The sequence below is a fragment of the Oncorhynchus kisutch genome, linkage group LG1 (assembly GCF_002021735.2).
Source record: "Oncorhynchus kisutch isolate 150728-3 linkage group LG1, Okis_V2, whole genome shotgun sequence".
Lineage (NCBI taxonomy): Eukaryota > Metazoa > Chordata > Actinopteri > Salmoniformes > Salmonidae > Oncorhynchus > Oncorhynchus kisutch.
In genome coordinates, this window is record NC_034174.2 from 9526668 (window position 1) to 9549869 (window position 23202).

The 23202-nt window shown below is 50.9% G+C and overlaps 1 protein-coding gene across 1 annotated transcript in view; it reads right to left on the minus strand.

Annotated features, from left to right (window-relative positions):
- The window catches only part of kif5ab (kinesin family member 5A, b), a 153232-nt gene that overhangs the window by 98941 nt on the left and 31089 nt on the right, over nucleotides 1-23202 (minus strand). The window lies entirely within an intron of this gene.

The window sequence follows — 23202 nt, forward strand, 5'->3', positions numbered from 1 at the left end:
GGGCTAGAGAGGGGGAGGAGTGGGCTAGAGAGAGAAGAGTGGGCTAGAGAGAGGAGAGTGGGCTAGAGAGGGGGAGAGTGGGCTAAGAGTGGGGGAGAGTGGGCTAGAGAGAGGGAGAGTGGGCTAGAGAGAGGAGAGTGGGCTATAGAGAGAGGGAGAGTGGGCTAGAGAGAGGGAGAGTGGGCTAGAGAAGGAGAGTGGGCTAGAGAGAGGAGAGTGGGCTAGAGAGGTAGAGTGGGCTAGAGAGAGGGAGAGTGAGCTAGAGAGAGGGAGTGTGGGCTATAGAGAGGGAGAGTGGAGAGGAGAGGAGAGGAGAGGAGAGGAGAGGAGAGGAGAGGAGAGGAAGAGGAGAGGAGAGGAGAGGAGTGGAGAGGAGAGGAGAGGAGAGGAGAGGAGAGGAGAGGAGGAGAGGAGAGGAGAGGAGAGGAGAGGAGAGGAGAGGAGAGGAGAGGAGAGGAGAGGAGAGGAGAGGAGAGGAGAGGAGAGGAGAGGAGAGGAGAGTGGGCTAGAGAGAGGGAGAGTGGGCTAGAGAGAGGAGAGTGGGCTAGATAGAGAGGAGAGTGGGCTAGAGAGAGGACAGGGACTAGATAGAGAGGAGGGTGAGAGGAGAGGAGATTGGGCTAGAGAGAGGAGAGGAGAGGAGAGTGGGCTAGAGAGAGGAGAGTGGGCTAGAGAGAAGGAGAGTGGGCTAGAGAGAGGGAGAGTGGGCTAGAGAGGGGGAGAGTGGGCTAGAGAGAGGAGAGGAGAGGAGAGGAGAGGAGAGGAGAGGAGAGGAGAGGAGAGGAGAGGAGAGGAGAGGAGAGGAGAGGAGGGAGGAGGAGAGTGGAGAGGGAGAGGAGAGTGGGAGAGTGGGAGAGTGGGAGAGTGGGAGAGTGGGAGAGTGGGAGAGAGGGAGAGTGGGCTAGAGAGAGGAAGTGGGCTAGATAGGAGAGGAGAGTGAGAGGAGAGGAGAGTGGGCTAGAGAGAGGAGAGGAGAGGAGAGTGGGCTAGAGAGAGGAGAGTGGGCTAGAGAGAGGAGAGTGGGCTAGAGAGGGGGGAGAGTGGGCTAGAGTGGGTGGTTAGAGTGGGCTAGAGAGAGGGAGAGGTGGGCTTAGAGAGAGGAGAGTGGGCTAGAGAGAGAGGGAGAGTGGGCTAGAGAGAGGGAGGAGTGGGCTTAGAGAAGGAGAGTGGGCTAGAGAGAGGAGAGTGGGCTAGAGAGAGGAGAGTGGGCTAGAGAGAGGAGAGTGGGTCTAGAGAGGTAGAGTGGGCTCGAGAGAGGAGAGTAGGCTAGAGAGGTAGAGTGGGCTAGAGAGGTAGAGTGGGCTAGAGAGGGAGAGTGGGCTAGAGAGAGGAGAGTGGGCTAGAGAGAGGAGTGTGGGCTAGAGAGGGGAGAGTGGGCTAGAGAGAGGAGAGTGGGCTAGAGAGAGGAGAGTGAGCTAGAGAGAGGGAGAGTAGGCTAGAGAGAGGGAGAGTGGGCTAGAGAGAGGGAGAGTGGGCTAGAGAGAGGGAGAGTGGGCTAGAGAGAGGAGAGTGGGCTAGAGAGGGGGAGAGTGGGCTAGAGAGGGAGAGTGGGCTAGAGAGGGGGGAGAGTGGGCTAGAGAGAGGAGAGTGGGCTAGAGAGAGGGAGAGTGGGCTAGAGAGGGTAGAGTGGGCTAGAGAGAGGGAGAGTGGGCTAGAGAGGTAGAGTGGGCTAGATAGGTAGAGTGGGCTAGAGAGAGGGAGAGTGGGCTAGAGAGAGGAGAGTGGGCTAGAGAGAGGAGTGTGGGCTAGAGAGGGAAGAGTGGGCTAGAGAGAGGAGAGTGGGCTAGAGAGAGGAGAGTGAGCTAGAGAGAGGGAGAGTGGGCTAGAGAGAGGGAGAGTGGGCTAGAGAGAGGGAGAGTGGGCTAGAGAGAGGAGAGTGGGCTAGAGAGGGAGAGTGGGCTAGAGAGGGGGAGAGTGGGCTAGATAGAGAGGAGAGTGGGCTAGAGAGAGGACAGTGGGCTAGATAGAGAGGAGAGTGAGAGGAGAGGAGAGTGGGCTAGAGAGAGGAGAGAAGAGGAGAGGAGAGTGGGCTAGAGAGAGGAGAGTGGGCTAGAGAGAAGGAGAGTGGGCTAGAGAGAGGGAGAGTGGGCTACAGAGAGGACAGTGGGCTAGAGAGGGGGAGAGTGGGCTAGAGAGAGGGAGAGTGGGCTAGAGAGAGGGAGAGTGGGCTAGAGAGGGGGAGAGTGGGCTAGAGAGGGGGAGAGTGGGCTAGAGAGGGGGAGAGTGGGCTAGAGAGAGAAGAGTGGGCTAGAGAGAGGAGAGTGGGCTAGAGAGAGGGAGAGTGGGCTAGAGAGAGGAGAGTGGGCTAGAGAGAGGAGTGTGGGCTAGAGAGGGAAGAGTGGGCTAGAGAGAGGAGAGTGAGCTAGAGAGAGGGAGAGTGGGCTAGAGAGAGGGAGAGTGGGCTAGAGAGAGGGAGAGTGGGCTAGAGAGAGGAGAGTGGGCTAGAGAGGGAGAGTGGGCTAGAGAGGGGGAGAGTGGGCTAGAGAGAGGAGAGTGGGCTAGAGAGAGGGAGAGTGGGCTAGAGAAGGAGAGTGGGCTAGAGAGAGGAGAGTGGGCTAGAGAGAGGAGAGTGGGCTAGAGAGAGGAGAGTGGGCTAGAGAGAGGGAGAGTGGGCTAGAGAAGGAGAGTGGGCTAGAGAGAGGAGAGTGGGCTAGAGAGGGAGAGTGGGCTAGAGAGAGGAGAGTGGGCTAGAGAGAGGGAGAGTGGGCTAGAGAGGTAGAGTGGGCTAGAGAGAGAGGGAGAGTGGGCTAGAGAGGTAGAGTGGGCTAGATAGGTAGAGTGGGCTAGAGAGAGGGAGAGTGGGCTAGAGAGAGGAGAGTGGGCTAGAGAGAGGAGTGTGGGCTAGAGAGGGAAGAGTGGGCTAGAGAGAGGAGAGTGGGCTAGAGAGAGGAGAGTGGGCTAGAGAGGTAGAGTGGGCTAGAGAGAGGGAGAGTAGGCTAGAGAGGTAGAGTGGGCTAGAGAGGTAGAGTGGGCTAGAGAGAGGGAGAGTGGGCTAGAGAGAGGAGTGTGGGCTAGAGAGGGGAGAGTGGGCTAGAGAGAGGAGAGTGGGCTAGAGAGAGGAGAGTGAGCTAGAGAGAGGGAGAGTAGGCTAGAGAGAGGGAGAGTGGGCTAGAGAGAGGGAGAGTGGGCTAGAGAGAGGGAGAGTGGGCTAGAGAGAGGAGAGTGGGCTAGAGAGGGGGAGAGTGGGCTAGAGAGGGAGAGCGGGCTAGAGAGGGGGAGAGTGGGCTAGAGAGAGGAGAGTGGGCTAGAGAGAGGGAGAGTGGGCTAGAGAGGTAGAGTGGGCTAGAGAGAGGGAGAGTGGGCTAGAGAGGTAGAGTGGGCTAGATAGGTAGAGTGGGCTAGAGAGAGGGAGAGTGGGCTAGAGAGAGGAGAGTGGGCTAGAGAGAGGAGTGTGGGCTAGAGAGGGAAGAGTGGCTAGAGAGAGGAGAGTGGGCTAGAGAGAGGAGAGTGAGCTAGAGAGAGGGAGAGTGGGCTAGAGAGAGGGAGAGTGGGCTAGAGAGAGGGAGAGTGGGCTAGAGAGAGGAGAGTGGGCTAGAGAGGGAGAGTGGGCTAGAGAGGGGGAGAGTGGGCTAGATAGAGAGGAGAGTGGGCTAGAGAGAGGACAGTGGGCTAGATAGAGAGGAGAGTGAGAGGAGAGGAGAGTGGGCTAGAGAGAGGAGAGAAGAGGAGAGGAGAGTGGGCTAGAGAGAGGAGAGTGGGCTAGAGAGAAGGAGAGTGGGCTAGAGAGAGGGAGAGTGGGCTAGAGAGAGGACAGTGGGCTAGAGAGGGGGAGAGTGGGCTAGAGAGAGGGAGAGTGGGCTAGAGAGAGGAGAGTGGGCTAGAGAGGGGGAGAGTGGGCTAGAGAGGGAGAGTGGGCTAGAGAGGGGGGAGAGTGGGCTAGAGAGAGGAGAGTGGGCTAGAGAGAGGGAGAGTGGGCTAGAGAGGTAGAGTGGGCTAGAGAGAGGGAGAGTGGGCTAGAGAGGTAGAGTGGGCTAGATAGGTAGAGTGGGCTAGAGAGAGGGAGAGTGGGCTAGAGAGAGGAGAGTGGGCTAGAGAGAGGAGTGTGGGCTAGAGAGGGAAGAGTGGGCTAGAGAGAGGAGAGTGGGCTAGAGAGAGGAGAGTGGGCTAGAGAGGTAGAGTGGGCTAGAGAGAGGGAGAGTAGGCTAGAGAGGTAGAGTGGGCTAGAGAGGTAGAGTGGGCTAGAGAGAGGGAGAGTGGGCTAGAGAGAGGAGAGTGGGCTAGAGAGAGGAGTGTGGGCTAGAGAGGGGAGAGTGGGCTAGAGAGAGGAGAGTGGGCTAGAGAGAGGAGAGTGAGCTAGAGAGAGGGAGAGTAGGCTAGAGAGAGGGAGAGTGGGCTAGAGAGAGGGAGAGTGGGCTAGAGAGAGGGAGAGTGGGCTAGAGAGAGGAGAGTGGGCTAGAGAGGGGGAGAGTGGGCTAGAGAGGGAGAGCGGGCTAGAGAGGGGGGAGAGTGGGCTAGAGAGAGGAGAGTGGGCTAGAGAGAGGGAGAGTGGGCTAGAGAGGTAGAGTGGGCTAGAGAGAGGGAGAGTGGGCTAGAGAGGTAGAGTGGGCTAGATAGGTAGAGTGGGCTAGAGAGAGGGAGAGTGGGCTAGAGAGAGGAGAGTGGGCTAGAGAGAGGAGTGTGGGCTAGAGAGGGAAGAGTGGGCTAGAGAGAGGAGAGTGGGCTAGAGAGAGGAGAGTGAGCTAGAGAGAGGGAGAGTGGGCCTAGAGAGAGGGAGAGTGGGCTAGAGAGAGGGAGAGTGGGCTAGAGAGAGGAGAGTGGGCTAGAGAGGAGAGTGGGCTAGAGAGGGGGAGAGTGGGCTAGATAGAGAGGAGAGTGGGCTAGAGAGAGGACAGTGGGCTAGATAGAGAGGAGAGTGAGAGGAGAGGAGAGTGGGCTAGAGAGAGGAGAGAAGAGGAGAGGAGAGTGGGCTAGAGAGAGGAGAGTGGGCTAGAGAGAAGGAGAGTGGGCTAGAGAGAGGGAGAGTGGGCTAGAGAGAGGACAGTGGGCTAGAGAGGGGGAGAGTGGGCTAGAGAGAGGGAGAGTGGGCTAGAGAGAGGGAGAGTGGGCTAGAGAGGGGGAGAGTGGGCTAGAGAGGGGGAGAGTGGGCTAGAGAGGGGGAGAGTGGGCTAGAGAGAGAAGAGTGGGCTAGAGAGAGGAGAGTGGGCTAGAGAGGGGGAGAGTGGGCTAGAGAGGGAGAGTGGGCTAGAGAGGGGGAGAGTGGGCTAGAGAGAGGAGAGTGGGCTAGAGAGGGGGAGAGTGGGCTAGAGAGAGGAGAGTGGGCTAGAGAGAGGGAGAGTGGGCTAGAGAAGGAGAGTGGGCTAGAGAGAGGAGAGTGGGCTAGATAGAGGAGAGTGGGCTAGAGAGAGGAGAGTGGGCTAGAGAGAGGGAGAGTGGGCTAGAGAAGGAGAGTGGGCTAGAGAGAGGAGAGTGGGCTAGAGAGAGGAGAGTGGGCTAGAGAGGGAGAGTGGGCTAGAGAGAGGAGAGTGGGCTAGAGAGAGGGAGAGTGGGCTAGAGAGGTAGAGTGGGCTAGAGAGAGGGAGAGTGGGCTAGAGAGGTAGAGTGGGCTAGATAGGTAGAGTGGGCTAGAGAGAGGGAGAGTGGGCTAGAGAGAGGAGAGTGGGCTAGAGAGAGGAGTGTGGGCTAGAGAGGGAAGAGTGGGCTAGAGAGAGGAGAGTGGGCTAGAGAGAGGAGAGTGAGCTAGAGAGAGGGAGAGTGGGCTAGAGAGAGGGAGAGTGGGCTAGAGAGAGGGAGAGTGGGCTAGAGAGAGGAGAGTGGGCTAGAGAGGGAGAGTGGGCTAGAGAGGGGGAGAGTGGGCTAGATAGAGAGGAGAGTGGGCTAGAGAGAGGACAGTGGGCTAGATAGAGAGGAGAGTGAGAGGAGAGGAGAGTGGGCTAGAGAGAGGAGAGAAGAGGAGAGGAGAGTGGGCTAGAGAGAGGAGAGTGGGCTAGAGAGAAGGAGAGTGGGCTAGAGAGAGGGAGAGTGGGCTAGAGAGAGGACAGTGGGCTAGAGAGGGGGAGAGTGGGCTAGAGAGAGGGAGAGTGGGCTAGAGAGAGGGAGAGTGGGCTAGAGAGGGGGGAGAGTGGGCTAGAGAGGGGGAGAGAGTGGGCTAGAGAGGGGGAGAGTGGGCTAGAGAGAGAAGAGTGGGCTAGAGAGAGGAGAGTGGGCTAGAGAGGGGGAGAGTGGGCTAGAGAGGGAGAGTGGGCTAGAGAGGGGGAGAGTGGGCTAGAGAGAGGAGAGTGGGCTAGAGAGAGGGAGAGTGGGCTAGAGAGGTAGAGTGGGCTAGAGAGAGGGAGAGTGGGCTAGAGAGGTAGAGTGGGCTAGAGAGGTAGAGTGGGCTAGAGAGAGGGAGAGTGGGCTAGAGAGAGGAGAGTGGGCTAGAGAGAGGAGTGTGGGCTAGAGAGGGAAGAGTGGGCTAGAGAGAGGAGAGTGGGCTAGAGAGAGGAGAGTGAGCTAGAGAGAGGGAGAGTGGGCTAGAGAGAGGGAGAGTGGGCTAGAGAGAGGGAGAGTGGGCTAGAGAGAGGAGAGTGGGCTAGAGAGGGAGAGTGGGCTAGAGAGGGGGAGAGTGGGCTAGAGAGAGGAGAGTGGGCTAGAGAGAGGGAGAGTGGGCTAGAGAAGGAGAGTGGGCTAGAGAGAGGAGAGTGGGCTAGAGAGAGGAGAGTGGGCTAGAGAGAGGAGAGTGGGCTAGAGAGAGGGAGAGTGGGCTAGAGAAGGAGAGTGGGCTAGAGAGAGGAGAGTGGGCTAGAGAGAGGAGAGTGGGCTAGAGAGAGGGAGAGTGGGCTAGAGAAGGAGAGTGGGCTAGAGAGAGGAGAGTGGGCTAGAGAGAGGGAGAGTGGGCTAGAGAGAGGAGAGGGGGCTAGAGAGGGGGAGAGTGGGCTAGAGAGAGGAGAGGGGGCTAGAGAGGGGGAAGTGGGCTAGAGAGAGGAGAGTGGGCTAGAGAGAGGGAGAGAAAGAGAGAGAGAGACCCATGGTTCCCATGCCAATAAAGACATTTTAATTGAATTGAACTGAATTACATTACGAGAGAGAGACAGAGGGTGAGAGAGAGAGGAGAGAAGATGAGGGGAGCAAATCACAGGGCTGCAGTGTCCATGGTGGTGGGGCCCCAAATCATGGGTATTAATATGGAGTTGGTCCCCCCTTTGCTGCTATAACAGCCTCCACTCTTCTGGGAAAGCTTTCCACTAGATGTTGGATCATTGCTGCGGAGACTTGCTTCCATTCAGTCACGAGAGTATTAGTGAGGTCGGGCACTGATGTTGGGTGATTAGGCCTGGCTCGCAGTCGGCATTTCAATTCATCCCGAAGGTGTTCGATGGGGTTGAGGTCAGGGCTCTGTGGAGTCCAGTCAAGTGCTTCCACATCAACAAACCATTTCTGGATGGACCTCGCTTTGTGCACGGGGGCATTGTCATTCTGAAACAGGAAAGGGCAATCCCCAAACTGTTGCCATAACGTTGGAAGCACAGAATTGTCTTGAATGTCATTGTATGCTGTCGCGTTAAGATTTCCCATTACTGGAACTAAGGGGCCTAGCCTGAACCATGAAAAACAGCCCCAGACCATTATTCCTCCTCCACCAAACTTTACGGTTGGCTCTATGCATTGGGGCAGGTAGCGTTCATCTGCCAAACCCAGATTCGTCCTTGGGACTGCCAGATGGTGAAGTGTGATTCCTCACTCCAGAGGACAAGTTTCCACTGCTCCAGAGTCCAATGGCGGTGAGCTTTACACCACTCCAGCCGACGCTTGGCATTGGGCATGGTGATCTTAGGCTTGTGACATCTTGAAGCTCCTGATGAACAGTTATTGTGCTGACGTTGCTTCCAGAGGCAGTTTGGAACTCGGTAGTGAGTGTTGCAACCGAGGACAGCGATTTTTATGCGCTACGCGCTTCAGCACTCACTGGTCCCATTCTGTGAGCTTGTGTGGCCTACCACTGCACGGCTGAGCTCTTGTTGCTCCTAGACGTTTCCACTTCACAATAACAGCACTTACAGTTGACCGGGGCAGCTCTAGCAGCACATACGTTTGACAAACTGACCTGTTGGAAAGGTGGCATCCTATGACGGTGCCACATTGAAAGTCACTGTGCTCTTCAGTAAGGCCATTCTACTGCCAAGGTTTGTCTATGGAGATTTCATGGCTGTGTGCTAGACTTTAAACACCTGTCAGCAACGGGTGTAGCTGAAATAATAAAATCTACAAATATGAATGGGAAATACTTCTGTATATATAGAGTATATAACATACAGGTAGGGATGAAGTGACCAGGAAACAGGATAACAAACAGTAATAGTACGTGATGAGTCAAAAATATTTTGTGCAAAAAGGGTCAATGGAGTTTGTTAAATAGTTAACCAATAGCTCGTACCGATGCACCACTTGCCATGCGGTAGCAGAGAACAGTCTATGTCTTTTTTTAGGGCCTTCCTCTGACACCGCCTGGTATAGAGGTCCTGAATTACAGGGAGCTCAGCCCCAGTGATGTATTGGGTCCTACACACTACCCTCTGTAGTGCCTTTAGGTCGGATGTCAAGCAGTGGTGTTGCAGCCAGTCCAGATGCTCTCGATGGTGCAGCTGTAGAACTGCTGTGAGGATCTGAGCACCAATGACGAAACTTTTCAGTCTCCTGATGGGGAAGAGGCGTTGTCGTGCCCTCTTCACAACTGTGTTGGTGTGTGTGGACCATGATAGATCCTTAGTGATGTGGACACCGAGGAACTTGAAGCTCTTGAGCCGTTCCACTACAGCCCCGTCGATGTGAATGGGGGCGTGCTCGGCCCACCATTTCCTGTCGCCCCACGATCAGCTCCTTTGTCTTGCTCACATTGAGGGAGAGGTTGTTTTCCTGGCACCACACGGCCAGGTCTCTGACCTCTTCCCTATAGGCTGTCTCAGCGTTGTTTATGATCAGGCTTAATTAATACCATTGTGTTGTTGGGGCGGCAGGGTAGCCTAGTGGTTAGAGCGTTGGACTAGTAACCGGAAGGTTGCAAGTTCAAACCCCCGAGCTGACAACATCGTTCTGCCCCTGAACAGGCAGTTAACCCACTGTTCCTAGGCCGTCATTGAAAATAAGAATTTGTTCTCAACTGACTTGCCTGGTTAAATAAATAAAGGTTGGCAAACTTAATTAGTGTTGTAGTTATGCGTATCCACTCCATAGTGGGTGAGCTTGGAGGGCACTACAGTGTTCAACGCTGAGCTGTAGTCAATGAACAGCATTCTCACGTAGGTGTTCCTTTTGTACAGATGGGAAAGGGCAGTGTGGAGTGCAATAGAGATTGCGTCATCTGTGGATGTACTGCGGCCGTATGCGAATTGGATTGGATCCGGGGTGTCTGGGATGATGTTTTTTTATGTGAGCCATGACTTTTAAAGCATGTCGTGGCTACAGATGAGTTCTACGGGGCGATAGTCATTTAGGCAGGTTACCTTGGCGTTCTTGGGCACAGGGACTATGGTGGTCTGCTTAAAACATGTAGGTATTTGATAAAATAATGTATATGTTGAAAGATAATGATAAAATAATTCCACTCTGAAACCTTGTAATTGTATGAAATTGATTAGAATCATAAAATTATAGTCTGATGATGTGTGTAGGTTTAGTCAGAATTAGATGAAACAATGTATCTGTATAGTGGAAAAACACAGACTGTCTGAGCAAGGCGTAGCTCAGGATTTGAACTTGTATGTGTGGGCCGAAGAAAAAAAACGAGGACAATTAAACTGTGTTTGGACCGACCTGGCTACCGGCCACTGCTACTGGTCTGTCCGACCTGGCTACCGGCCACTGCTACTGGTCTGTCTGACCTGGCTACCGGCTACTGCTACTGGTCTGTCCGACCTGGCTACCGGCCACTGCTACTGGTCTGTCCGACCTGGCTACCGGCCACTGCTACTGGTCTGTCCGACCTGGCTACCGGCCACTGCTACTGGTCTGTCCGACCTGGCTACCGGCCACTGCTACTGGTCTGTCCGACCTGGCTACCGGCCACTGCTACTGGTCTGTCCGACCTGGCTACCGGCCACTGCTACTGGTCTGTCCGACCTGGCTAGGCCACTGCTACTGGTCTGTCTGACCTGGCTAGGCCACTGCTACTGGTCTGTCCGACCTGGCTAGGCCTCCGAAGCCACTGCTACTGGTCAGTCCGACCTGGCTAGGCCACTGCTACTGGTCTGTCTGACCTGGCTAGGCCACTGCTACTGGTCTGTCCGACCTGGCTAGGCCTCCGAAGCCACTGCTACTGGTCAGTCCGACCTGGCTAGGCCTCCGAAGCCACTGCTACTGGTCAGTCCGACCTGGCTAGGTCTCCGAAGCCACTGCTCCTGGTCAGTCCGACCTGGCTAGGCCTCCGAAGCCACTGCTACTGGTCTGTCCGACCTGGCTAGGCCTCCGAAGCCATTGCTACTGGTCAGTCCGACCTGGCTAGGCCTCCGAAGCCACTGCTACTGGTCTGTCCGACCTGGCTAGGCCTCTGAAGCCACTGCTACTGGTCAGTCCGACCTGGCTAGGCCTCCGAAGCCACTGCTACTGGTCTGTCCGACCTGGCTAGGCCTCTGAAGCCACTGCTACTGGTCTGTCCGACCTGGCTAGGCCTCCGAAGCCACTGCTACTGGTCTGTCCGACCTGGCTAGGCCTCCGACGTCCGACTGTCCGATGCCGCCGCAACTTCATCGGGTCCTGATCGACCCGAACGCATGAGATCGTCCTCGAGGCCGGTGTCGTTGCGCTGCTAGTGCAGCGCCTCAGGGGTGGTGGGGGGGGGTACTGTCACGGATCCCACCGGATATTTCTTCACCCACACCTGTCCCCTATTCCCACTGATTGTATTTGTATAAATGTTCCCTTTGGTTTCCGTTGGCCCGTCGATTATTGTTACTATGTCCGTTGGTCGTGTCATTGTGGATTGAGCAGATGATTACGGGTCTCATCCTGTGTGTATTTATTAGAGGTACTCTTTTGTTTTGGGTTTCAACCCTGTGTTTTGTGTACGTGTTTGTTTGGTCTTCGTCCCCGTGCCTCTACACGGCACGCCGTAATTTGGGCTGAATAAAAAAAACTATTACGCATTCCTGCGCCTGTCTCCCGAATCTCTTCATGCTAACGTGACACTTCTTTCTTTAAGTGTCGGGGATATGGACCTTGTCCGGGTTAATCAATATCTCTTTTCACCTCATTGTAGTAGACGTCCTTGTCCAAAAGTATGTGAACCCTTTGGAAATACCTGTATTTCTGCATCAATTGGTCATACAATTTGATCTGATCTTCATCTAGGTCACAACAACAGACAAACAGTGTGCTTAAACTAATAACACACGAACAACTACATGTTTTCATGTCTTTATTGAACACACCATTAACAGTGTAGGGTGGAAAAAGTATGTAAATAGCACAACTGGTCAGGCGAAGATAGAACAGACGTTATTCCCTCCAGCGCCATTTCCCCTCATTTTACGTGTCTGTTCAAAGCCCTGATAGAGCTGTGACTTCACATCTCTGACAGAAAAACAGACAGCCACGTCAGATCAGATATGATGGAAGTGCTTTCATATCAACCTGACACTTCCGTGTCGCTCAGTCTTCCGGTGATGTGCACATTGACACGAACGGGTTTAGCCTGTGGACTTAGCTAGCTGACACACACTACAAGCCGACACACTACAGCCGACACACACGACTACACACACACATCAATGTTAACTCTGAAAATGAGTTAAATTCACTTACATAAATTTAAATAAATTAAATCAACCACAGTCTCCAGGGAGAGAGCTTCATTTTAACTCCTCAAACTAAAATGCTGTGTCCTGATTTTCCACCCTTCTTCTAAAGTGTTCACTTGCACAGTTACTCTCATGGATTTAAAAGCAGTGTAGAGAATTAGGACACATCTGGAGACCCTAGCTACTGGCCACTAGCAGCAGTCCCTAGCTACTGGCCACTAGCAGCAGTCCCTAGCTACTGGCCACTAGCAGCAGTCCCTAGCTACTGGCCACTAGCAGCAGTCCCTAGCTACTGGCCACTAGCAGCAGTCCCTAGCTACTGGCCACTAGCAGCAGTCCCTAGCTACTGGCCACTAGCAGCAGTCCCTAGCTACTGGCCACTAGCAACAGACCCTAGCTACTGGCCACTAGCAACAGACCCTAGCTACTGGCCACTAGCAGCAGTCCCTAGCTACTGGCCACTAGCAACAGACCCTAGCTACTGGCCACTAGCAGCAGTCCCTAGCTACTGGCCACTAGCAGCAGACCCTAGCTACTGGCCACTAGCAACAGACCCTAGCTACTGGCCACTAGCAACAGACCCTAGCTACTGGCCACTAGCAACAGACCCCAGCTACTGGCCACTAGCAACAGACCCTAGCTACTGGCCCCTAGCAACAGACCCTAGCTACTGGCCCCTAGCAACAGACCCCAGCTACTGGCCACTAGCAACAGACCCCAGCTACTGGCCACTAGCAACAGACCCCAGCTACTGGGCACTAGCAACAGACCCCAGCTACTGGCCACTAGCAACAGACCCCAGCTACTGGCCACTAGCAACAGACCCCAGCTACTGGCCACTAGCAACAGACCCCAGCTACTGGCCACTAGCAACAGACCCCAGCTACTGGGCACTAGCAACAGACCCCAGCTACTGGCCACTAGCAACAGACCCCAGCTACTGACCACTAGCAACAGACCCCAGCTACTGGCCACTAGCAACAGACCCCAGCTACTGGCCACTAGCAACAGACCCCAGCTACTGGCCACTAGCAACAGACCCCAGCTACTGGCCACTAGCAACAGACCCCAGCTACTGGCCACTAGCAACAGACCCCAGCTACTGGCCACTAGCAACAGACCCCAGCTACTGGCCACTAGCAACAGACCCTAGCTACTGGCCCCTAGAAACAGACCCTAGCTACTGGCCCCTAGCAACATACCCTAGCTACTGGCCCCTAGCAACAGACCCTAGCTACTGGCCACTAGCAACAGACCCCAGCTACTGGCCACTAGCAACAGACCCCAGCTACTGGCCACTAGCAACAGACCCTAGCTACTGGCCCCTAGCAACAGACCCTAGCTACTGGCCCCTAGCTTCTGGCCCTCTTCAGTCTGGAAGGTAATAATAAATGTCTCTCACGGTTTCTATTATCTAACCGACCCACTTAACAACACTTCAACCCTGCATAGCTCATTCACATGCAATACATTCAACCACGGTCCCCCCCAAATCTGTCAACCCCAGCTGTCTGCTACGGCTGCCACCTGACCAGCCAGTCTCTCTGGCTCAACGGCTTAAAACCCTGACTGTCATCTCCTGGTCTCCTCCCCTTCATCTGTCCTGATTGGAGAAGACTTGAAAGGTGAAAACAATATGGTTGTTACGGTTTTCTTCTATCTCCTCCTCTGACGAAGAGGTGTAGCAAGGATCGGACCAAAATGCAGCGTGGTAATTTTGATACATGTTTAATAAACGAATAAACACGAACAAAACAAAAACAAGAAACGGAACGCGAAAACCTAAACAGCCTATCAGGTGCAAACAAACACAGAGACATCAGAGACAACGATAATCACCTGCCTCTGATTGAGAACCGCCTCAGGCAACCATAGACTTTACTAGACAACCCCACTAAGCCACAATCCCAATACCTACTAAAAGCCCAAATACAAAAACACACCACAAAATAAACCCATGTCACACCCTGGCCTGACCAAAATAAATAAAGAAAACACAAAATACTAAGACCAGGGCGTGACAATGGTGATCAGGCTCTTTCACCTGGTCTGTTCTTACAGATTGACTCCAGACGACCAGATGATGATGGGAGACGAGGAGAGGAAAGGGGACAGGTTTTGAGGCTTTATCCCAAATGGCATCCCATTCCCTGTATAATGCACTACTTTTGGACCAGAGAGCTCTATGGGTCCTGGTCAAATAGCATACCATTTGAGACGCAGACAGAGAGCTCTATGGGTCCTGGTCAAATAGCATACCATTTGAGATGCGGACAGAGAGCTCTATGGGTCCTGGTCAAATAGCATACCATTTGAGATGCAGACAGAGAGCTCTATGGGTCCTGGTCAAATAGCATACCATTTGAGACGCAGACAGAGAGCTCTATGGGTCCTGGTCAAATAGCATACCATTTGAGATGCAGACAGAGAGCTCTATGGGTCCTGGTCAAATAGCATACCATTTGAGACGCAGACAGAGAGCTCTTTGGGTCCTGGTCAAATAGCATACCATTTGAGATGCAGACAGAGAGCTCTATGGGTCCTGGTCAAATAGCATACCATTTGAGATGCGGACAGAGAGCTCTATGGGTCCTGGTCAAATAGCATACCATTTGAGATGCGGACAGAGAGCTCTATGGGTCCTGGTCAAATAGCATACCATTTGAGATGCAGACAGAGAGCTCTATGGGTCCTGGTCAAATAGCATACCATTTGAGACGCAGACAGAGAGCTCTTTGGGTCCTGGTCAAATAGCATACCATTTGAGATGCAGACAGAGAGCTCTATGGGTCCTGGTCAAATAGCATACCATTTGAGATGCAGACAGAGAGCTCTATGGGTCCTGGTCAAATAGCATACCATTTGAGATGCAGACAGAGAGCTCTATGGGTCCTGGTCAAATAGCATACCATTTGAGACGCAGACAGAGAGCTCTATGGGTCCTGGTCAAATAGCATACCATTTGAGACGCAGACAGAGAGCTCTATGGGTCCTGGTCAAATAGCATACCATTTGAGATGCAGACAGAGAGCTCTATGGGTCCTGGTCAAATAGCATACCATTTGAGATGCAGACAGAGAGCTCTATGGGTCCTGGTCAAATAGCATACCATTTGAGATGCAGACAGAGAGCTCTATGGGTCCTGGTCAAATAGCATACCATTTGAGATGCAGACAGAGAGCTCTATGGGTCCTGGTCAAATAGCATACCATTTGAGATGCAGACAGAGAGCTCTATGGGTCCTGGTCAAATAGCATACCATTTGAGATGCAGACAGAGAGCTTATGGCAACCCTCTCCCTCTTCAGAGTCCGACTGAGAGAAATGGATCAAGCGCACAGTAGCCATTGCTTACTGTTTAATCAATATGCCGTTAACAATTAGCTCCAAGCCTAATGTATTGGCCTAATGGGAAACCACTCCACCTCAGTCTGTGAATTCACTGGTACTTTATTGGCTAGAGAGAGACACATCCAATCTAGCCAATCTCTTGCTCAGAGATCTCAGAGAAATCCCTGCCCCTCGGTAATGGATTGTACACAATTAGACGTTTTTATCTCAATATTAAATCATTTCTAAAGTAACAATTAAAGGTGGACTCAGCGATATGAAGGTGGCAAAGTAAATAGCATGGTGGGTCAATTCCTGCGACAACTAAGAACGTTGAAGCGTGAAGCTCAACTCCTCTGCTGTTTTAGTGCCCTGGTTACCACTCTGTGAACAGCATGAAACGAACCCGCGCACAGATACTGTGTGAGAGGGAAGTGTTGCATCTCACTCATCTGAATCTCTGCGATGCTGAAATATCATTTCGCTAAGTGGACCTTTATAAGTACCTTACTGTTATTTAATTTTTGGGGTTAAATCGTTTTTTTTTTTTTTTCAATCTTAGCTAAGATCAATTTCTCAATAAATAATTTTGATATGACTATCTGGGAGTGGTCCGAGTGAGGGGCCTAATTGGACGAACTAATTGAATGAAAATCTAGCTGTTACTGGCAGAGATGTTTGAAGCTCTCTTTGTTATTGATCCATGAACTAATATCTTAAATCGCCTTAAATGCCAAAACAGGGAGATATTTCAGGAGGCCTTTTCAAACAGCTCTTACACTAAAAGGGTTTTATAATAATTTTCACAATTCCACAGTATTATTCCAACCTCATAGTGTGGAAATATATATAAATATATATAAATATATATAAATATATATAAATATATATAAATATATATAAACATATATGATATATATAAAATATATATAAAATATATATAAAATATATATAAATATATATGAAATATATATAAAATATATATAAAATATATATAAAATATATATAAAATATATATAAATATATATAAATATATATAAATATATATAAATATATATAAATATATATAAACATATATAAATATATATAAACATATATGATATATATAAAATATATATAAAATATATATAAAATATATATAAATATATATGAAATATATATAAAATATATATAAATATATATATAAATATATATGAAATATATATAAAATATATATAAATATATATGAAATATATATAAAATATATATAAAATATATATAAATATATATGAAATATATATAAATATATAAAATATATATAAATATATATAAATATATATAAATATATATGAAATATATATAAATATATATAAATATATATATAAATATTTATAAAATATATATAAAATATATATAAAACATAAGAAAATCTAGTTTTTGACTGGACTGGGCCTTTAACTCCACTGAAACAATATAACATTGAATTGGAGCAATATTCATTTTGAATTCAGAGCTACATCAATACAGATTGCAACAGGAAATGGCTCTCTAACAGCCATAGCTACAGATGGGATGGGCTACAGATTAAATGCATGGAGAGACAAAAACCCTATATGAGAAGCTAACAGTCTTTATCATATCATATTATTAGCGACTACAGTACATATGATGGTTGATCATAAATAATGCCATAACCAGACAATTAGCATAATCCATGTACTATAATCACCCTAGTGTGTGTGTGTGTGTATGTGTGTGTGTGTGTGTGTGTGTGTGTGTGTGTGTGTGTGTGTGTGTGTGTGTGTGTGTGTGTGTGTGTGTGTGTGTGTGATTGCGTTCACGTGTGTGTGTATATGTGGGCCATAATCACCCTAGTGTGTGTGATTGCGTGTGATTGCGTGTGTGCGTGTGTGTGTGTGTGTGTGTGTGTGTGTGTGTGTGTGTGTGTGTGTGTGTGTGTGTGTGTGTGTGTGTGTGTGTATGTGGGCCATAATCACCCCATATACTACCAGTAGTTCTATTTGAACATGAATATGCTAATGTCGACAGCTAAACGTGCTGTAACAGAAGGTTGTCGTTAAATATTACAAACCGCTCTAGTGGCCAGTAAAAGGAAAACACTGATGTTGTAAAGGAACGACGACCGCGGCAGAGAAAACACATTGGGTTCATAAAAAAATGAAACGGAGAAACGCATGTACTTAAGAGCCGACTCTTTTCTCTGTATACATCAAGGATGTCGATCTCGCTGCTGGTGAGACTCTGATCCACCTCTACGCAGACGACACCATTCTGTATTCTTCTGGCCCTTCTTTGGACACTGTGTTAACAACCCTCCAGGTGAGCTTCAATGCCATACAACTCTCCTTCCGTGGCCTCCAATTGCTCTTAAATACAAGTGAAACTAAATGTATGCTCTTCAACCGATCGCTACCTGCACCTACCCGCCTGTCCAACATCACTACTCTGGACGGCTCTGACTTAGAATACGTGGACAACTACAAATACCTAGCTACCTGCACCTGCACCTGCACCTGCACCTGCACCTGCACCTGCCCACCCGCCCAGCATCACTACTCTGGACGGTTCTGACTTAGAATACGTGGACAACTACAAATACCTAGGTGTCTGGCTAGACTGTAAACTCTCCTTCCAGACTCACATTAAACATCTCCAATCCAAAATGAAATCTAGAATCGGCTTCCTATTTCGCAACAAAGCTTCCTTCACTCATGCTGCAAACATACCCTCGTAAAACTGACCATCCTACCGATCCTCGACTTTGGCAATGTCATTTACAAAATAGCCTCCAATACCCTACTCACTAAATTGGATGCAGTCTATCATAGTGCCATCCGTTTTGTCACCAAAGCCCCATATACTACCCACCACTGCAACCTGTATGCTCTCGTTGGCTGGCCCTCGCTACATATTTGTCGCCAAACCGACTGTCTGCAGGTCATCTATAAGTCTTTGCTAGGTAAAGCCCCGCCTTATCTCAGGTCACTGGTCACCATAGCAGCACCCACCCGTAGCACGCGCTCCAGCAGGTATATCTCACTGGTCATCCCCAAAGCCAATTCTTCCTTTGGCCGCCTCTCCTTCCAGTTCTCTGCTGCCAATGACTGGAACAAACTGCAAAAATCTCTGAAGCTGGAGACTCTTACCTCCCTCACTAGCTTTAAGCACCAGCTGTCAGAGCAGCTCACAGATCACTGCATCTGTACATAGCTCATCTGTAAATAGCCCATCCAATCGTCCTCATCTCCATACTGTATTTATTTATTTATCTTACTCCTTTGCACCCCAGTATCTCAACTTGCACATTCATCTTCTGCACATCCTATCATTCCAGTGTTTAATTGCTATATTGTAATTACTTCGCCACCATGGCCTGTTTATTGCCTTTACCTCTCTTATCCTACCTCATTTGCACACACTGTATATAGATTTTTCTACCGCATTATTGATTGTATGTTTGTTTATTCCATGTGTAACTCTGTGTTGTTGTATGTGTCTAACTGCTATGCTTTATCTTGGCCAGGTCGCAGTTGTAAATGAGAACTTGTTCTCAACTGGACTACCTGGTTAAATAAAGGTGTTCTCAACTAGCCTACCTGGTTAAATAAAGGTGTTCTCAACTAGCCTACCTGGTTAAATAAAGGTGTTCTCAACTAGCCTACCTGGTTAAATAAAGGTGTTCTCAACTAGCCTACCTGGTTAAATAAAGGTGAGAAAAAAAATACATTTAAAAAAGAGGTGGTTATGGAATTAACTGAACCAGAGCGAGGGAATGAGAAAACAGAGGAGGATAGAGGGAGGGAAGATTGAGGGAGGGATAGAAAGGAGGAGAGAGGGAGGGAAGAGAGAAGGAGGAGAGAGAGAGGGAGGGATAGAAAGGAGGAGGAGAGAGGGAGGGAAGAGGGAAGGAGGAGAGAGAGAGAGGGAGGGATAGAAAAGAGGAGGAGAGAGGGAGGAAAGAGAGAAGGAGGAGAGAGGGAGGGCAGAGAGAAGGAGAGAGAGAGGGAGGGATAGAAAGGAGGAGAGAGGGAGGGCAGACAGGAGGAGAGAGAGAGGGAGGGATAGAAAGGAGGAGAGAGGGAGGGAAGAGAGGAGGAGAGAGAGAGGGAGGGATAGAAAGGAGGAGAGAGGGAGGGAAGAGAGAAGGAGGAGAGAGAGAGGGAGGGAGGGAGGGATAGAAAGGAGGAGAGAGGGAGGGAGGGAAGAGAGAAGGAGGAGAGAGAGAGGGAGGGATAGAAAGGAGGAGGAGGAGAGAAGGAATGGGGGAAGAGAGGAGGATGAGAGGTGGTGGAAGGAGAAATAGAGAAAAAATAGGCTACTTTGTCGTTGCCAAGAAGCATCTCAGGAGTCATCTCCTACATTAGGATAGAAACATGATTTCATTCAACCTGCAAATATAGATCTCCCACTTTAAATGTTGTAAAGGATTTGCTTATATGGCTAGGGAATGAGGAGAGAGAGAGAGATGGAGGGGTAGAGAGAAGGAGAGATGGAGGGGTAGAGAGAAGGAGAGATGGAGGGGTAGAGAGAAGGAGAGATGGAGGGGTAGAGAGAAGGAGAGATGGAGGGGTAGAGAGAAGGAGAGATGGAGGGGTAGAGAGAAGGAGAGATGGAGGGGTAGAGAGAATGAGAGATGGAGGGGTAGAGAGAAGGAGAGATGGAGGGGTAGAGAGAAGGAGAGATGGAGGGGTAGAGAGAGAGAGAGATGGAGGGGTAGAGAGAAGGAGAGATGGAGGGGTAGAGAGAAGGAGAGATGGAGGGGTAGAGAGAAGGAGAGATGGAGGGGTAGAGAGAAGGAGAGATGGAGGGGTAGAGAGAAGGAGAGATGGAGGGGTAGAGAGAAGGAGAGATGGAGGGGTAGAGAGAAGGAGATATGGAGGGGTAGAGAGAAGGAGAGATGGAGGGGTAGAGAGAAGGAGAGATGGAGGGGTAGAGAGAAGGAGAGATGGAGGGGTAGAGAGAAGGAGAGATGGTTAAAAAGAGAGAGAATGCTACTGCATTGTTGTTGGCAAGAAGCATCTCAAGAGTCATCTCAAACATTAAGACAGATACAGAGTGATTGAATTCAGCCTGCAGATATAAGCAAACCACTATGTGATTTGCTTATTAGACAAGGACAAAACAGAGGAGAGAGAGAGAGGGATAGAGAGGAGAAGGAGGAGAGAGGGAGGGAGGGATAGAGAGGAGGATGAGGAGAGAGAGAGGGAGGGAGGATAGAGAGGAGGAGGAGGAGGAGGAGGAGGAGAGAGGGATAGAGAGGTGAAGGAGTAGGAGGAGGAGGAGGAGGAGGAGGAGGAGAGAGAGGGAGGGAGGGAGGGAGGGAGGGAGGGAGGGAGGGAGGGAGGGAGGGAGGGAGGGAGGGAGGGATAGAGATGAGGAGGAGGTGGAGAAGGAGAGAGGGAGGGAGGGATAGAGAGGAGGAGGAGGAGAGAGAGGGAGGGAGGGATAGAGAGGAGGAGGAGGAGGAGGGATAGAGAGGAGGAGAGAGAGGGAGGGAGGGAGGGATAGAGAGGAGGAGTAGGTGGAGAAGGAGAGAGGGAGGGAGGGATAGAGAGGAGGAGGAGGAGAGAGGGGAGGGATAGAGAGGAGGAGGAGAGAGGGGGATAGAGAGGAGGAGGAGGAGGAGGAGAGAGCGAGGGAGGGACAGAGAGGAGGAGGAGGAGGAGAGAGGGAGGGAGGGAGGGACAGAGAGGAGGAAGAGAGGTGGTATAGAGAGAGAGAGTGCTATGTAACTCAGAAGTGATCTCAAACATTGAGACAGAAAGAGAATGATTAAATTCCGCCTTCAGATACTCATCTGCGTCATCATCCACTATTAGTTCAATGCTATATGATTATATTTTTAGTCAGATAGAAAATCAAATCAAGAAGGAAAAGAGCAAAGATGCCATGGAGGCTGGTGGGAGGAGTTATAGGAGTACTTGCTCAGTAATGTCTGGAATGGAACCAATGGAATGGTACCAAACACATCAAATACATGGAAAAAACGTGTTTGACTCCATTCAATTGATTCCATTGCAGCCATTACAATGAGCCCGTCGAAGGCTAGGGAAGAGAGGGAAGATGAGGGGGAAGGTAAGGGGAAGGTGAGGGGGAAGATGAGGGGAAGGTGAGGGAAGGAGGGGGGAGGTGAGGGAAGAGGGGGAAAATGAGGGGGAAGGTGAGGGAAGTAGGGGGAAGGTGAGGGAAGAGGGGGAAAATGAGGGGGAAGGTGAGGGAAGGAAGGGGGAAGGTGAGGGAAGAGGGGGAAAATGAGGGAAGGAGGGGGAAGGTGAGGGGGAAGATGAGGGGGAAGGTGAGGGAAGGAGGGGGAAGGTGAGGGGAAGAGGGGGAAGATGAGGGGAAGGTGAGGGAAGGAGGGGGAAGGTGAGGGAAGGAGGGGGAAGGTGAGGGAAGGAGGGGGAAGGTGAGGGAAGAGGGGGAAGATGAGGGGGAAGGTGAGGGAAGGAGGGGGAAGGTGAGGGAAGGAGGGGGAAAATGAGGGAAGGAGGGGGAAGGTGAGGGAAGAGAGGGAAGTTGAGGGGGAAGATGAGGGGAGAAGATGAGGGGGAAAATGAGGGAAGGAGGGGGAAGGAGGGGGAAGGTGAGGGAAGAGGAGGAGGATGAGGGAAGGAGGGGGAAGGTGAGGGAAGAGAGGGAAGTTGAGGGGGAAGATGAGGGGAGAAGATGAGGGGGAAAATAAGGGAAGGAGGGGGAAAGGTGAGGGGGAAAATGAGGGGGAAGGTGAGGGAAGGAGGGGGAAGGTGAGGGAAGAGGGGGAAGATGAGGGGGAAGGTGGGGGAAGGAGGGGGAAGGTGAGGGAAGGAGAGGGAAGGTAAGGGAAGAGAGGGAAGTTGAGGGGGAAGATGAGGGGGAAGGTGAGGGAAGGAGGGGGAAGGTCAGGGAAGGAGGGGGAAGGAGGAGGAAGGTGAGGGAAGAGGAGGAAGAAGAGGGAAGGAGGGGGAAGGTGAGGGAAGAGAGGGAAGTTGAGGGGGAAGATGAGGGGGAAGATGAGGGGGAAGATGAGGGGGAAGGTGAGGGAAGGAGGGGGAAGGAGGGGGAAGGTGAGGGAAGAGAGGGAAGTTGAGGGGAAGATGAGGGGGAAGGTGAGGGAAGGAGGGGGAAGGAGGGGAAGGTGAGGGAAGGAGGGGGAAGGAGGGGGAAGGTGAGGGAAGAGGAGAAAGATGAGGGAAGGAGGGGGAAGGTGAGGGAAGGAGGGTGAAGGTGAGGGAAGTTGAGGGGGAAGATGAGGGGGAAGGTGAGGGAAGGAGGGGGAAGATAAGGGAAGGGGGGAAGATGAGGGAAGAAGGGCATTTGATAAAGATTAGGAGTTCTTAAACTGTTTCAGCTCATGAACTAAAATGAGAAATTGACCCAAATCATCTTCCCCTGACCCAAATCATCTTCCAACAAACCAAATCATCCTCCCCTGAACCAAATCATCCTCCAACAACCCAAATCCTCCTCCAACATCCCAAATCATCCTCCAACAACCCAAATCATCCTCCAACAACCCAAATCATCCTCCAACAACCCAAATCATCTTCCAACAACCCAAATCATCATCCCCTGACCCAAATCATCCTCCAACAACCCAAATCATCCTCCAACAACCCAAATCATCTTCCAACATCCCAAATCATCCTCCAACAACCCAAATCATCATCCCCTGACCCAAATCATCCTCCAACAACCCAAATCATCATCCCCTGAGCCAAATCATCCTCCAACAACCCAAATCATCCTCCAACAACCCAAATCATCCTCCAACAACCCAAATCATCCTCCCCTGACCCAAATCATCCTCCAACAACCCCAATCATCCTCCCCTGACCCAAATCATCCTCCAACAACCCAAATCACCCTCCAACATCCCAAATCATCCTCCCCTGACCCAAATCATCCTCCAACATCCCAAATCATCCCCCCTTGACCCAAATCATCCTCCAACAACCCAAATCATCCTCCAACATTTCAAATCATCCTCCCCTGACCCAATTCATCCTCCAACAACCCAAATCATCCTCCCCTGACCCAAATCATCCTCCAACATCCCAAATCATCCTCCCCTGACCCAAATCATCCTCCAACATCCCAAATCATCCCCCCTTGACCCAAATCATCCTCCAACAACCCAAATCATCCTCCAACAACCCAAATCATCCTCCCCTGACCCAAATCATCCT